This window comes from Hippopotamus amphibius, chromosome 8 (genome assembly GCF_030028045.1).
Source record: "Hippopotamus amphibius kiboko isolate mHipAmp2 chromosome 8, mHipAmp2.hap2, whole genome shotgun sequence".
Classification (NCBI taxonomy): Eukaryota; Metazoa; Chordata; class Mammalia; order Artiodactyla; family Hippopotamidae; genus Hippopotamus; species Hippopotamus amphibius.
The window spans coordinates 38,306,283-38,324,468 of NC_080193.1; the positions used below are offsets into that span (position 1 = coordinate 38,306,283).

General features: G+C 35.1%; 1 pseudogene; it reads left to right on the forward strand.

The window, feature by feature from the left end:
* The first annotated feature begins 318 nt into the window (after positions 1–318).
* LOC130859154 (serpin B6-like) lies at positions 319–6,544 on the forward strand (annotated as a pseudogene).
* The last annotated feature ends 11,642 nt before the right edge of the window (positions 6,545–18,186 follow it).

An 18,186-nucleotide genomic window follows, 5' to 3' on the forward strand; every position in this document is an offset into this window, starting at 1 on the left:
CTAGGCAGACTTTGGCTGAAATAAAGTGGAAGAAACACAAAAATTCTGACTCCTGTAGTCCAAGATCAGAAGACATCTCTAAGACTGAGACTGGACCTGTAGAACCAAGCAAGAACATTCCCTCTGTATAACTTGATACAAAGCCATGAGCAGAAGTAGGCTAGTGTTAATACCAGGGCAACAGCATGAAGGGAGTACATATGGGCAGGTGTGCAAGGGCAACTGACAGCAGAGGATGGTGACTGAATTCTCAAAAAACATATTATAGAGCCACAGGTCCCACTCTAAGCGTTACATACCTGCATCCCACCCCTGGAGATGTCTGAAATCTGTGGTGCCCTGAAGGTAAGTATATCAGCAACAAATCCCAAAGCCCCTAAACCACTGACTAAAGACTCAATTCCTCACATAGAGAAAAGATGGATGAGAAAATTATTTACCTCAGTTTTTACTATTCTTCTGAGCACAGTAACCAGAATTCCATAAAAATTATAAGAAAAAAATGAAGAGAAAACAAGGCAGACCCAGATGTCACCTAAATTTTGGAAACATCATAGGGGCTTTAAAACATGTATGATCGGACTTCCTCAGTGGCGAAGTGGGTAAGAATCTGCCTGCCAGTGCAGGTGATACGGGTTTGATTCCTGCCCCAGGAAGATCTCACATGCTGTGGAGCAACTAAGCCCATGAACCACAACTACTGAGCCTATGTGCCACAACTACTGAAGCCCAGACACCTAGAGCCTGTGATTTGCAACAAGAGAAGCAACCCCAATGAGGAGGCTGCACACCACAATGAAGAGTAGCCTCCACTCACCACAACTAGAGAAAGCCCATGTGCAGCAACGAAGACCCAACACAGCCAATTAAATAAATAAATTTATTTAAAAAAGCAACATATACGATCAGTGTTAAAGGATCTAATGTGAAGATAGAACAGCAAACATGAAGACAGATCATGCTTGCTATTCAACTTGAAATATACAGAAAACAATGGCTCCATTTTTGAAAATAAGTTGTGTTAGATTGGGCTATTCTGAGTATCCAGTGGCAGAGACCTTGGGTAGGGTCTTTGAGAGGGCTGGGGGTGGAAAGTGGGGCTGGAATGAAGCATACATTGTGTTCCATGATTCCCGGTATTATTCCTAGGGTGGCAATAATGAAACGGAAAGTCACGTGGCCTGAGTGCAGCACTTAGTTGTGTTTTGGAAGGAATTATCATGCTTTTCCCTATTTTGGAAAATTGTGAAATCTTTGACTAAATAAATACCCAGATGGATTCCAGTTTATTGTCTTCCTAGGAGCTTAGATGCACAATCTGTTTCTTCTTATCTTCAGCTGCTTTTTGGTTTGTTTGTTTAAAATCATATACAATTTAACGAAAATAAAACTATCTAATTTCAGAACTTTAGGAAGGTGTTGCCAGGGTGTTTAGTTTAAAATAGTAAAAACTACATGCTCAGTACTATAAAGAGAAAGGCTGATTCTTGTTTTACTTTTCAATATTTGCCCAACTCTCTTTTCAGAGCTAACATTAACCCTGAGAAATCATAAGGGCAGCATGGCTAGTCACTCAGAATTGATGAAGTTTTGGGTTTTTCTCTTTTTTTGAATTGTAATTGATATACAATGTTATGTTCATTTCAGATATACATATATACATCAGTTATATATATATATATATATATATATATATATATACAGTTGTGATTCAGTTATACATATATACATATATTCTTTTACAGATTCTTTTCCCTTATAAGTTATTACAAAATATTGAGTATGGTTCCCTATGCTATACAGGAGGTCCTTGTTGGTTATCTATTTTATATATAGTAGTGTGTATATGTTAATCCCAAACACCTAATTTATCCCTCCCACTGCCTTTCCCCTTTGGAAATCATGTTTGTTTTCTATGTCTGTATGTCTATTTCTGTTTTGTAAATAAGTTCATTTGTATCTTTTTTTTTGCAGATTCCACATATAAGTGATATCATATGTTATTTATCTTTCCCTGTCTCGCATGCTTCGCTTAGTCTGATAATCTCTAGGTTCATCCATGTTGCTGCAAATGGCAGGACTGATGGAGTTTTGAACTGAGATAGTCTCAGAATGGGTCTGTAAACCCATTCTATGTTTATCCCCCAGTTCTTAAGCATATATTGATAGTTGGAATAAGTATAGCAAACATCTAGAAGAATCCTTACCTTGGCTCTAACTCATGCAGTGAGGGTACTTAAATTCATAAGATACAACCTTAAAAGACTGAAGCTTAAGCCTACAGTGCTTTGGCAACCTGCGAAGATGTTAAATGAAAGCCAAAAAAAAAAAAAATCACTGGGGAAATTAGGAAAAAAAAAAAAAAAGATTGATGTCAAGTTCATGGCAATTCCCAAAGACTAAGGATTATCATATAACTAGGAACTTCAGGAATTTATATATAACATGATTTCATTGTGCCATAAGGTACCATGGAAAAAGATTTTCTAGCCCAATCTTCTAACTTTTAATTATGAGAAATTCGATGGACATTTTTAGCAGAGCCTGGACCCATTCATAGTCACTGATCTTAAATCCCTGAGACATGAGTTGGTACAGGAAACATCTTATGATGTGGGTTCTCACTAGCTCCATTTTATAGACAAGTATATTAAATTCAGATCACAGATCTAGTAAAGTAGGAAGCTGAGATTCAAATTCAGGTCTCTTTGACTCAAAAAATCTAGGCTTATTCCTTTGCGTCATAAAGGGATCTCTTGGCAGTATGAAACAAAGGAGAAAGTTTGCCATTTTCCCCCCTCTCTGTCTTGTATTCTTATGGTTGGGGAGGGGCTGAGGAAGGCATTCTTCTTATCTTCAGGTACAGGGACGTACATTAACCTTCGTGTGAATGGGTCAGTGTGGAATCTTTCAGTTGGATTTCTCTGAGTGTAAATATGAATGGGTGGGCTGTTGTTTTGCCAGTATGTAGGTGTGTGTGTGTGTGTGTGTGTGTGTGTGTGTGTGTGTGTGTGTTGGTGGTGGCATTGGGATGGCTGGCAGCTCTCAACTGGGGAATGAGAGGGGAAATGAAAACTAATATTCGTAAGAGCAATGATGACAGCTAACATTTATTGAACATTTTCCATCTGCAAGAGGAGAGAAAATCACCTCCTCTTTATACTCTCTGCACTAGTCCTAGTTTTCATTACTTAGAAACTCTCAGAAGATGAGAGCCGTAAGTAAATTTGTGACCCTAATGGTATTTTAACAGTGCTCATGGAAAGTGATTGTTGCATTAATTCAGAGTACGTATAAAAGGAGGCTTTCCACAAGACCAGAGGAGATGATTCACATTTGTACTTATTTTTGCCTAATAAAGTCCCACTTGTCTTGAATGAATGTCTCTATTAAATAATAGCAGAGAATAAAATGACAACCATACATCTCTTTTCCCTTATCTGTGCTCAAGAAAAGAGGACTAGAACTGAGGCAATGCCTGAAGCATCTAGCTCCTGTTTGAGGTAGCAATTTGCCCCCTGCAATCAGTTGCTACAGTAAAGTTAGCTATGATCATCTTTTCTTCTCCTTCTTTGTATTGTTAAATGCTGAAAAAGCACCTCTGCCTCAGTTCCTAAGAATTAAAGAAGCCCTTCTTCCTTGTATCTCCTCTTTGAAGCCAGTGAGAGGTCTCCAAAAATGAAAAAGAATGTGAGCTTTGGGTTCAGAGGAAAACTGTCATCTCAGTGGTTTAGAAACAAAGTCCACAGTTTGAGGGGGAAAAAAAAATCCCATGTGACAGATCCAGATGTGATAGCCTTCCCAGAATGAATGAATGTATTATAAATCATTTCTGGAGTTGTTCCACATGCTGATTTAAAAGGGACTTTATTTCACTTTTATTTTAATATAAAATACATTGTAGTGTATCTAGAGGATAATTAAAATAGAATATGAGAAAACGACACTCATCTGAAGGCAGAATATTTTTCTTCATGATAGAAAATGAATTTGAAGAAAAGTTCAAGCTCATTACATTTGTAAAACTTGCTTTTGGGTGTGGGTGGAAGACCCATAAGATGATTGGCCCACTTTTAAATGAGTTTACCCTTAGGAGGCTTTCTGATTGTCCACTGACCCACTTCCAGAATCTTCTTTTCAATTTTCAATAATATGGGACTTCCTAGGTGGCTCAGTGGTTAAGAATCTCCCTGCCAATGCAGGGGACATGGGTTCGATCCCTGGTCCAGGAAGATCCTACATGCTGCGGAGCAACTAAGCCTGTGCACCACAACTACTGAGCCTGTGCTCTACAGCCTGTAAGCCACAACTATTGAGCCTGTGTGCTGCAACTACTGAAGCCCATGTGCCTAGAGCCCTGCTCCACAACAAGAGAAGCCACCGCAATAAGGAGCCTGCGCACCACAAGGAAGAGTAGCCACCACTCACTGCAACTAGAGAAAGCCCAAGTGCAGCAATGAAGACCCAACAGAGCCAATAAATAAATAAATAAATAAAATTAATTAATTAATTAAAAAAAAAGATTCACGCAAAGTAATCCTCCTAAAAAAGAAAAATTTTCAATACTGTAAAAGAAGCATCTTAGCCTGGAACATAAACAGGAGGTGGAGGATTTTCTTGTCTAAAATTTATGCAGGTTTGTAGTTCAAATGATAATATCTGCTTATAAAGATTTTTTAAAATAAAGGTAATAAGTAATGATATTCCTGGTGAATATCCAAATACAAAGATTAATTTATTTAATTATGTCTTATGATGGCTAATTTTATCTGTCAGCTTGACTGGGCCACAGGGTTCCCAGAGAGTTGGTCAGACATCACTCTGGATGTGTCTTGAGGGTGCTTCAGGATGAGATTTCCATCAGTGCTCTAAGTAAAGGAGATTACCCTTTCCACTGTGAGTGAGCTCCTCCTAAAGAGCAAACCTGAATAGGACAAAAAGGCTGAGAAAGAAAAACTCCTCCCACCTGAATGCCTTCTCTGGGAAATCAGTCATTTCCTGGCTTTGCCCTGGTACTGAAACATTGGATCCTATCTTGTTGTGTCTTCAGCCTACTGGCTTTCAGACTGGAGCTACACAATCAGCTCTCCTGCTTCTCTAGCTTGGTGACTACAAATCTTGAGACTTCTCAGCTTCCATAATCATGTGAATCAATTCCTTATTCCAAAGGAAAAATATATATATAAATATATATTAGCTATGATACATATAGCTTATATATATATATATATACAGACACATACATATATAATGTATATATATATATATATATATATATATATATATATACATACACACACATGCAATTAGGTAATGATAATTGAGTATTTACAAAATAGTATGGTACACATTTTGTGTATAATATATATGTATATAATTATGTTATACATAAGTACAAAACATAAGTATTATACTTCTGACTTGTGCTGATACTGAGAAACATGTTTTCTCCCCCATGAGAATCTTCTCTGCCCTGGCTGTGGTTTTCATCAGAGCAAGTGGAAGAATCACAGCCCAGGTGTCCCAGGCACTTTCTTAAAATAAAAGTGGAGGCAGAGGTGAAGATGTCCACCAGGCTTTCCAGTTGCTTTTTATCAAGGTTAACAGGATTGGCACACAGTACTTGCTTAGAACAGCCAACAGGCTCCTTGGAGAAAAGTCTTGTGATTTCCTCTCATCTTTCAGAGATTCCTACTGCAAATTCTACCAAGCAGAGATGGAAGAGTCGACTTTAGCAACATTTCAGAGGAGTCCAGAAAACACATAAATACCTGGGTAGCCAAAAGATAAAAGGTAAAATTATAGAGTTGCTGTCTCCAAATTCAGTTAATTCAGTGACTAATCTTATTCCTGTTAATGCCATCTAATTCAAAGGAAACTGGGCCCATCAGCTTACCAAGTGCAGACCAAGGAAAGACCGTGGAAATTCAGCAAGAACAAAGACAAGCCCGTGCAAGCGATGTTTAAGGAATTTACATCTAAAAGGACCTATACAGAACCACTCACCAAAATTTTGGTGCTTCCCTACAGTGGCAAGACACTGAATACATACATCATGCTTCCAGATGAAAAGACCAGTTGGAAAAAAGATGGAATAATAACTTACTCATGAGAAATTCATAGAATAGATAAAACCAGACATGATGGTTGAAGAAGAGGTGGCAGTTTCCCTCTTTAGAATTAAACTGGAGGAGAGATATGACATGGAGTATGCTCTTTGCAGTCTGCAGTCTGGGAATGACTGATGCCTTGGAACAGGCCAGGGCAACTCTTCTGGAGCGTCATCCAAGAGAGACCTGTGCCTGTCCAAGGTCCTGCACAAGGTCCTTCATGGAGGTCAATGAGAAGGCATGGAGGCCATGGCCACCACTGCTGCCATTGTAATGATGCCACTTGGAAGAATGATCCCCAGGTTTTGTGTGGACCACCCTTCCTTTTCTTTATCCAGCATAGTAAAACCAATGATATTCTTTGTGTGACTGATTTTCCTTTCTGTAAAGAAATGGTTGGTACAGCTGATAGTCATTCTCCTGTCTCCAACTGACCTGCTTATCCTCTGACACTTCACAATGTATCTGCACACAAAAAGACCTTTGGTGACAATCCAAAAATAAAGGGCCTGATTTTGAAAGAAATAAATATATATGTAAATAATTAAATATAACTGATTCTGTTTCTCTGGAGAGTCCTGACTAATGCATGCACGGATTCACTTAAAATAGGTGTCTTTAAGTGTATACAGATATTTATTTACACACATTCATATATATAATATATTATTCATACTGTAATAAATATTTTAAACCTTATCATATATTATATATAGAGGACAGAGCAATAGAGAAAGGAAGAGGTATTAAAAGGTAATAAATAAAAAGTCATCAGAAGTTATAAGAAAAGTAGAGAAGGAACATTTCTTTGGAAAGTCACAGTTCTGAGTTCCATTCTTAGTTGAACATTAACTAATAATCAAAACCCAGGTATGTTGTGGGGAGGCTGGGCAGGGGATGCAGACTCAGCTCTTTCCATTCTATGTCAAAGTAGGACATTTTAAGGAATTCAAGTTGTTGGGTGCTGCCAGCTTTGGGAAATTGAATAGTGAGAAAATCTTGGGCAGTCAACATCAGTCACCATTTTCCATTGGTGGTAGGTTCCAGGTGGGAATCCAAGAAGGAAAAAGGTAGAAACAAGAGAAACAAGAGTGCAGGGTCTTCCCATCACCCACTGAGGTCAGAATAAGGATTTGATTACAGAGGGAACCAAGATAACCAGAAATGTTTTCATAATTTAATTATGCTGCCCAGGAAGAAGGCCAGTCCTGACATCTGGATTCAATGTTTAGCTAATTGGAAGAATATTAAAAAATTGCATAGTTTACTAGAGTCCTGAGGTGGCCAATTCCAGGTCATGATTTTAACTCATAATTATTATCTTTTCCATGAAGAAATCTTCTTTCCTTCTGGTTAGAACTGACCATATATTTTTATTTGACACTTTAAAATTTTATTTATTTTATTTTAAGTTAAGATATGTATCTTAGAATCCACATATATGGATTTTATAATATACAATAGAATGTCTTGTAACAGCATGTATTTATTCTATTACATGTCTCATGACTCTGACTCTGGAAATATTTTATTTTTATTTTGCATTTGTTTTCCTTACACTTTCCTACACTTTACTGTAAGTCACAAAGAACAAAAATTATCCTACACATATACACATATACATACACACACACACATATATATATGATCTTCTTTACCCTAGCAATATGTTTCTAAAATTTTACCCAAGAGTTACACAAATGGCTTAATAAATCATAGGTTGCTGGGCACCACATCCAGAGTTTCTGATTCCATAGGTCTGGGACAAAGGGGCTGTGGAATTTACATTTATGACACTTTTCCAGGTCATCTTGGTGACCACACATTGAGAATGACTGTCCTGTAATAATATCTAACAGTTGGTAAGGCCAAAGTTAAATTCCTAACAAATGCATAGAGAAATGATAATCCTAATAAAACTTCTTCTTTGGATCTAAGCTCAGAAACCAAGGTCAGTGGGTGCTCTTGAGTAGGGAACTTTTGAATATTATTGGAAGGAGCTTGGAAAGAGCAAGGAGAGTGAAGGGAAACTCGTTAAGGAGTGAAGCAGTCATTGATAGTAATATTTTTATATCATTTATTAATTATATGAACTCCTAGGATTTGTGCTACACCTTTTTACAATTGAATCAGTAAATATTTTTTGGAGCATCTGCTCTGGAGAGGTGACTACTATTACACTCACTGTGGGGTATGGCTAATTTTTTACTAGTCAGACAGCTTTTCTTTTGTTTTTCTTGCGTATTACTTCCCCTATATCTTTTAATATTGAGTCCTCTGGTTATATACCACTGCAAATAAGAATGATCATATTTTCTAAACTCTGTTGATTAAGGCAGTGGTTGTAATGTATAAGAAATTAAGGGTATTTTTTTAACAGCCTCTGATTTGTGCATTTAGCTAGAACATTAAACAGGAAAAAAAAGAATTATATGCTAAGGCGTCACTGCAGAAACAGCAGGAGAAAAAATAAAACAGAAATCTCAGAAATCAGTAAGAGACATTGCTTCTAGAGAATAAGACTAAGGTGGGGAGAGATGGGAAGACATCAGAAGACGTTTTAAATGCTTGTTTTGTAAACACAGGCATGCCTTGTTTTGATTATACAAATACAAAAACAGATACACCCAAACTTTGGACATATATAAATAATTATGCCAATTTTCACCTACTTTGGGGGTTCCGTGATCACTTCCTTTGTGGAAAAGTTGGTAGGTTCCTTACTACGAATTTACCATTTAATTACATTACCTTGTCATTTTATTTCCATTTATGTACATTTTTCAAATTTTTCTCTTGCAAACTTTTTTGGAAATAAATTTATTAATACAAAAAGTCTGAACAATAGAACAATGAAAACCTATTTACCTTTTACCTTAGATTCATGAATTGTAAACTTATACCACATTTGAGTGCAACCATGTATGTGTAGTGTTTTCTTATAAGTAACATATATTACACTTTACCTTTTATATTTCTGCATGTACCTTTTAAGAATTACTTCCTACATAACCACTCAGAACATCATCACACCTCCAACATTTCAATTAAATTCTGTTTTCACCAACTATAAATTCCACATTCACATTTCCTCATTTACTCTGAAAGTGGCTTTCACTGTCTTTTTAAAAAATTTAGGATTCAATAAAGGATTAATATATTGTATTTGATTACTGTCTCTAATCTCTCTAATTCTGGTACATTCCCCATGCTTCTCATTATGTGACTCTTGAGGTTTCAAAGTCCACTACTTTGTGTAATCAGTCATATTCTGAATTGGCCAGATTATTTACTTATGATCAATTTCACATTAAACACTTTTTCTTGGCAAGAAAACTATAGAGATGATGTAGAGTACACTTTTTGCATTGTGCTAGGAGACATATGATTTCAGATAGTCCAAAAATTGGTGATGCTAAATTTGATAAATGGTTTAGCTGCTAAACACCAGATATCTCCATTTTAAAGGTATGCTGTTCCTTCATAAGTACAATATGAAGCAGTTTATGGGGTGATATTTTGAGATAATGTAATTGTCTTGTTCCCTATTTTCAACAAATGATTTTGCAGGCATGATGACTCTTGCGTATTACTTTAATGATTACAAAATGACGGTTTTCTTATTAAAGCATATTTTCCTTTTAGGCATGACCTCATTAGTGTTAGGGGACCTGCTTGCTTTCTGGCCAAACAAGGTGCTTGAAGCTGACACTATATTTTCCCTGCCCCATCCTCAAAATAAGCTACTTTTGTAATGGTTCAGTAACTTTTAGAAGGAAATGATACTTGGAACAAATATCTGTGTTAGATGAAAATTCTAATGTTTCTTAGGGTAGAGTTAGAGAAAATATGTATTTATTTTTATGCTTATAAATATTTGAGTTCATGTTGACATTTCTAATTCAGATTTAGCATTGGAAGGTTTTTTCCTTTCTTCACTTTTAAATTTGCTTTTATGGAGGAAATCTTGGTTCCTACAGATATTAATATATGTACCTACTTATTTCATATTACAATTTTCATAAAATAATTTCAGGATTACAATACCAGTATTACTTCTACAAATAAACCACCTAATTGAAGTTTGATATTTCTTCATAGTTATGTTTGTCCTTAGATTATATACCACTAAGGATATGAAATCATTTTGCCATTTTAAAAATTTAGTTGAGAGGAGGTTTTCACTTCAGAGATTAGACAGAGCAAACAAAAGCATTGCTCTCAGCTTTACAATAAGTAAGAAGCTAGACAAGAACAGATTGGTGGTTGCCAAAGAGGAGGGGGTTGGGAGGGTGGGAATGGAGTAGGAGGTTAGGGTTAGCAGGTGTAAGCTTTTATATATAGGATGGATAAACAACAAGGTCCTACTGTATAGCACAGAGAACTGTATTCAATATCCTATGATAAACCCTAATGGAAAAGAATATTAAAAGTACAGAATGTATATATGTATAACTGAATCACTTTGCTGTACAGCAGTAATTAATAGAACATTTTGAATCGACTATACTTCAGTTTTTAAAAAAAAGAAAAGAAAAAAAGCTGGACAAAAGGTAAATAAATTCCCCTTCTGGAATTCAATAGAAAAAAAGAGGTCGAAGGGTAAACAACTAACATGAAATCTGGGGAGAGAAAGGAACCTGCAGGGAGATATACAACCTGAGGACTGCTTATTGGGGCAGATGCTGACAAACTGTGCAAGCTAATGAGATTAAGCTGGAAATTTTTAATAAATTGGTAAAGTCCAGTTCTTGGCTAGCATGGGGATATCGGGCATAGAGGAATTTGACCTTCTTGTGGGCTTTTCCTCAAAGGGAAAATTGGCAAGAATTTTGAGAAAGATTATCTCATGACAATGGCTGGGAGTAGATATCAGCTCAAATCAACCTTATTTCTTTTATCATGAAGCAAAAGCCTTACTCTGCAGAGGAAAGGGAAAATAAAAATGGTAGCTTTTGGATCTGGTGGAAACCCATTGCAGTTAAAGGATGTGAATAGGGAATGAAAAATGAAAAACTCTACCCACAAGGAGAGGCAGGAATATATGCTATGACCAGCGTCCCGGCTGAGGGAGGGGTCGGAGCACGCTCAAATGTCACAAGCCCAAAGTTTCACAGGGCTTGCCTCAATTTAAGACACAGTCAGAATACCAAAGACTGCTTCCCTGTGCCATATCAGCACACTGTCAAGAAATAAGGGGAATAACAAGAAAAAGTTACTGTGAATGCAGTTTGGAGAAAAGCAACAGGTCCATTCTATTTGAGAAGCAATACAATAGAAAAATCCAAAACAAAGCAGAAATGCTCAAAGGCAAAAAGGAAGAAAACTTTGATACCAATTCTCTCTGACAAATTACTCCACAAACTAATACAAGGTATCACAAGCATAAGTAACCCAAATAAACCACAAGCAGAATATGAGGCTTGTAGTGCCCTTAGGATATTATCAACATCAAAATTTACACTCAGCTGAACTACTGATTATATTAATATAAATTTCCATACTTAAGGTCTGGGAGAAAGAAAGCTTTGCTAAAGTTCAACCATAGTGGTATCTAATGTTCTATACAACATGTCTAGCTTTCAATAATAGTAATAATAAAAGATTTTTTTAAAAATAGAAGAAAAAACAAGATAAAACAGTATGAATAAATAATACCATTATCAGAACAAAATTAAGACATAAATTTATAAGAGGGATAGAAATTACAAGAAAGAATTTTTTTTAAATCCTGTAATGTGATGGTCCTTTGACAGGGTCATCAGTAGACTCAATACAGCTAAGAGTCACTGAACTTAAAGGGTAGGTCTGTAGAATTACACAACCCAAAAAGTAAAGATAATATAGGTGAAAAGCAATGTACAAGAGCTATATAAACCATTCTAAAATCCATGGAGCTGGAATCTCCAAAAGAGAAAAGAAAATGGAACAGAAGAAATATTAAAGAAACTATTTCCCAAATTTTTCCAAAATTAATGCAGATTCTAAACCACAAATTCAAAAAGTTAATAGAACACCAAAGTAAGATAAACATAATATTTTTTGCATAGACATATCATATTCAAATTACTAGAAAACAAAAAAAAAATCTTGAACTATAATGGAGTTGGATTCATCATTTACAATGGGATGGAATAAGGATTACAAGTGACTTATAATTCATGCAAACAAGAAGAAATTAAAAAAAATTAAGTACTGAAGGAAAAAATACTGTCAATCCAAAATCATATATTCAAAGACAGTAGTCTTAAAAAATGAAGGAAAAATAAAGTTTTTCTAAGACAAATAAAGAAAAAAAGTCTGAGGAAAGCCACTGTGAACAGACTACAAAGAAGACTTAAGGAAGTTGTACAAGGAGAAGGAGTATAATATAGACCAGGAACTTGGATCCATACAGTGGAGTGAAATAAAACAAACATATTGATAAAGAGGTCAATTCTTCAAGAATATATGGTGATACTAAACTGTTCAACATACCTAACAATAGAGCTTCATATATGAGACCTCTAATAGGTCTGAAAGGTGATATAGACATATGCACAGTATAGTTGGAGGTTTCTATACTTTTCTATGTATAATTGATTGAGCAACTTGTGAGAAATACAATAGGTTATATAGAAACCTAAACAAAACCATTAGTGAACTGGACAAAAGGGCCATGTATAGGACACTCAACAAAGAACAGAAAAATATACAATCTTCTTATGTGTACAAGAAACATTGACTCAAACAGGTGATATTGTGGCACATAAAAAAAATATTAGCAAATCTGAAAGGAATTAAATCATATGAATTAGTTTTTAACCTCTAACAGAATTAAAATAAAAATCATTTAACAGAAAGAACCATATCTAGAAAATCCCCAAATAGTTGGAAATTAAGTGACACACTTCAAAATAACTCATAGTTCAAACAGAAACTCTCAAGGGAAATAAAATGTAGTTCAAATTTAATGAAATGAAAATACAGAATGTGAAACTTCTTGAGCTTCAGTTAAAGCAATGCTTAGAGGGAAAATGATGGCACTAAATTATTGTATTAGAAAAAAACACAATTTAAAATAAATTACCTATGCTTTTATCTTAAGCAACAAGAGAAAGAAGAGCAAATTAAACTCAGAGCAAGCAAACAGTAAAAACAAGCATAAATAAATAAAATTCAAAACAAATCAATAAATAAAAACTTTGAAAGAATCAATGCAATGTATGAACTTCTACCAAGATTGATCAGGAAAAAAGATAAAGACACAAATTTCAGATACCAAGAAGAAAAGAGGAGATATCACTACTGACCGCACAGATATTCAAGGGATAAGGATTAAATACTACACATAACTCTGTGCCCATAAGTTCAATAAATATAATGAAATGGAACAAATCCTTAAAAAACACAAGTTAGAAACTCAAGACAAAATAGGTAACCTTAATTATCTTATAATTATTTTTAAAATTTGAATTTGGAGTTTAAAAACTGCTCAAATACATATGTTTTCACTTATTTTCAATTTCACTGTATGTATAAAAAATAATACATAAAATATTTGAGAATAACTTAAAGTTTTAAAAATTGAGAAATGTACCATATTTATGAAATAGAAGATACGTTATTAAAATGTCTATTATCTCCAATTTGATCTAAAGGAATAGTAGACTACTACTCAAATTTCTACAGTTTTTTGTGTGGATTTTAACAACTAATTTTAAAATACACACAGGAAGGCAAAGAAACTAGAATAGTCAAATAATTGTAAAAATAAACAAATATTTGGGACCCATACTGTCCTTGCATAGGTCTTACAATGAAGCTACCATGATAAAGACTATGGTTTTGGTGAAAGGACGGATCCATAGATCAAGTAGAACAGAATGAGGAGCCCAGAATTCAACCCACAAAAATAGTGAACAGATTTATGATAAAGGTACAAAGACAATTTAACAGAGAAATGATACTATTTTCAACAACTGTTATGAGAATAACTGGACATCTATATGTACTAAGCTAGTAAATGTAAATAAAACAAACATTGTTTGGCTTATATCTCACACCTTATACAGAACTTAACTCATAATTGACTATAGACATAAATGCAAAGCATGCAGCTATGAAAGTTCTAAAGAAATTATGGGAGATAATCTGATGACCTTGAATACGATAAGTTATTACAACAAAACATTATCCACAAGAGAAAAAATGACAAGCTGGATGTATCAACCTTAAAAGAAATTGTTACAATTGAAAAGAAAAGCTAAGACTGGGAGAAAATGTTTGCAAATTATAACTTTAAAAAGACATATCCATAATATTGTCTTAAAAAACTAAATCCCAACAGTAAAAAAGTTAACAACTTGCTAAAAAATGGCAGAATGTCTGAACAAACACTTCACCAACAACTAAATTTGTGTGAAAAATAGCTATGCTAATTGATTCTAAGCACTCTTTGTCATTAGGGAAATGCAAATTTATATCCCGATAAAATGTCATAGACACATATTAAAGTGGCAAAAATAAAGAAAACAAAAGAAACAACAACAACATAAAACTTTCACAACATCAAATGCTGGTGAAGATGCAGAGCAACATAAACTCTTATTCATTTCTGGTTCCAGTAGAAAATGTCACTGTTATTTTAGAAAATAATTAGACTGGACTTCTCTCGTGGTGCAGTGGTTGAGAATCCGCCTGCCAATGCAGGGGACACGGGTTCCATCCCTGGTCTGGGAAGATCCCACATGCCATGGAGCAACTAAGCCTGAGTGCCACAACTACTGAGCTTGTGTGCCGCAACTATTGAAGCCTGCACACCTAGAGTCAGTGCTCTGCAACAAGAGAAGTCACTGCAATGAGAGGCTCGCGAAGAGCAACAAAGAGTAGCTCCCACTCTCCACAACTAGAGAAAGCCCTTGTGCAGCAACGAAGACTCAATGCAGCCAATAAATAAAGAAAGAAAGAAATATTTTTAAAAAAGAAAATAAATTGACAATTACTTATAAAGTTATATTTACACTTACTAGGACCCAGTAATACCACCTCTGCATTTTTATTCAAGTGAGCTAAAACCATATGCATGCCAAGACCTATGTGAAAGCATTTATACCAGCTTTACTCATAATGACCCCAAACTGGAAACAGCCGAGATGATTTTCAGCAGGTGAATGTATAAACAAACTGTGGTACATCCATGCAAAGAAACACTGGTCAGCAATTAAAAAAGAACACAAAATTGATTTTTATTAATCTACATGGATATATTGTAAATGAACTTGATAAGTGAAAGAGCGAGCTTCAATGGCTATTTATTGTGTGATTCCTTTTTATCTGGCATTCCGGAAAGGTACAACTATAAACAACAGAAACGAAGATCAGTTGTCACCAAGGGTCAGGGAAATAGGAAGAGATTTCAACAGTGACAACAGAAGGAGATTTTAGTGTGACTGAACCACTTTTATGATACCAAGGTGGTAGGGAAATGATTCTGTGCATTTCTAAAGCCCATAAAATGATGAAAGTTATGCAAATTTTAAGAAATCAACCAGGGTGATGTGGAATCCCAAGATGAAAAGTGAACTGTGACAAGTGAATCTGCTCTTTGTACATGCATGGCACATCCACACCAGGGGTGGTAAGTAAAAAGGAGCTGGCTTGGTAACTTTGAAAAAGTGTGGTTTGACTGTATTCTGTAAGACTGGCAATAAAAAGATACTCCACATAAACGCTCTGCTTAATTGATAACTTTGTGTCTCACAGAGATACAGGTTATCAATTTTGAAAATGCTTTGCATGTGTACCAGAATTGATCAAATCAGCAAATAAATTATGGAAAAGGGGAGCCAGGTATCCTACTACATAAAAGTTATAAATAAGCAAGGGGGGAGGAGGCTAGAATAAATACTGTGGTACTGGATTAGAATTAGAAATTGGCATGCACTCCAGTTTATGTTGTTCTACATACATATAGAGACATACATGTAGATGTGTCTACATGGGTTATTTTCCATACCTATTATATGTATGGAAAATAACCCATGATCTCTTTGCAGAGGTGGTCTAGAAACAGATATAACACAGTAATAGTGAGCAAAACCTGGGATGCAGATTTGATTTTTAAACACTATTCACCAATAAAAGAAAATGAACTCATTAGAGAAATGGCTAATTTTAGCAATAGAGCAAGGAAAATACGAATCTGACACATTCAGTTCTAGAATTTAAGGAAGAGAAAAAAAAAAAAAAGAGGCATGTGCAATAGCTTCCAGTGGCTGAAATTGGAGCAGTCTGAGTAGCAACATAAATAATGATAGAATTATAATGAATTATAATCAAAATAACAAAACAAGTATCAGGGAGTTGATGCTGATATAAATAAATTGTAGCATAAATAAATAAATGAATGGAAAGAAGGGATGCATTGCCTACAGAAAAAGCCCAAATTATAAACGGAGAAGGAGGGAGGAATACAGAAAATCACTACAATTACTACTGCAGACAAAATACACTGATGAATGCTGAAAAAAGTGTGGGGAACTATAAAGAAGAAAAAGCTTATTTGAATAGAATCCAAATATCCCCTAAAATTATTTATTAATCGATGCACTGACTTTAATGTATGCCAACTAATTGTTTGGTAACCATAGCTGGGACGAAGTGAGAAAGTAGCAGTGACATATATACACTACCAAATGTAAAATAGATAGCTAGTGGGAAGCTGCTGCATAACACAGGGAGATCAACTCCATGATTGGTGATGACTTAGAGGGCCGGGATAGGGAAGGTAGGAGGGAGTCTTGGGAGGGAGGGGGTATGGGGACATATGTATAAATACAGCTGATTCACTTTGTTGTCCAGCAAAAGCTGGCACAACAGCATAAAACAATTATATTCCAATAAGGAGCTTAAAAAAAAAAAACATTGACAACACCAAGTGCTTGAATTCCAATGCAGAGAAATTGGATCTGTCATATATTGTTGGTGAGAATGTCCGATGGCACAGCCATTCAGTTTTGCAGATTCTAAAAAACAAACAGCAACTGGAGTTGGGAGGAATGAGGATTAACTGTTAATGGATACAGAGTTTCTTTTGTGGAAACAAAATATTCTAAAATTAAGTTATGGTGAGATGGTTTATTCATACCTTCTAAATATACTTAAAATATTAAATTGTACACTTTAAATAGGTGAATTGTATGGTATGTGAATTGTATCTCAATAAATTTGTTCTTAAAAAAAATTCCCTCCTCTTGGGTGTGGGCTGGACTGTATCTCACTTTTAACAAAGAGCATCTGGCAAGAGAAACATAATATTATTTTTTAGTAGGGAAACTTGGCAGGTACAGCGTTAACCAGTGGTCAATGTTAACATCATCAGAATTAACTCATACTGAGATCTTGTATCCCCTGTTTGACACAGCGAGGAGGGCTCTTCACATTTGTGGAGTTCTTCCCCAAAATCCATAGTCTCAGTGGAATCATGACAAAACCTTAGACAAACCCAGACTGAGGGATGTTGTAGAAAATAACTGACCAGTACCTTTCAAAACTGACAAGGTCATGAAAGACAGGTAAGGACCAAGAAACCATCACACATTAACCCTGAATATGGAGTCGTGAAGACCAACTGCGATGAATACCATGGATTGAATTCTGTGGAAAAAAGGCATAAATAGAAAAACTTGTGAAATTTGAATGAACTTGTTGACAGTATTCTGACAATATTACTTTCACAGTTTTTGAAAATATATTAACATTATATGAGAAAAGACTAGGGGAAGTGGGGGGCAATTAATACAATTTTGTAACTTTTCTGTAAATCTAAAATGATTTCAAAATTAAATGTGTAAAAAAATCAGCAAAAACTTTGCTAGATTACGGTTTTCCTTTCTGTAGTTTTATTATCTGTTTTACACACCTAGGTCCCTTCTTTTCCAATTTCATCTTCATAATTTAATTTTTATTTTTGAAATTGTAACTAATTTATATGCTTCAAAACTTGAAACTATAAAAAGTAATATTATGCAAATTTTATGTCTAGTTATCTCCCTTTTATACTCTTCCCACCTATCCCCTCAATGTAGTGATTTTT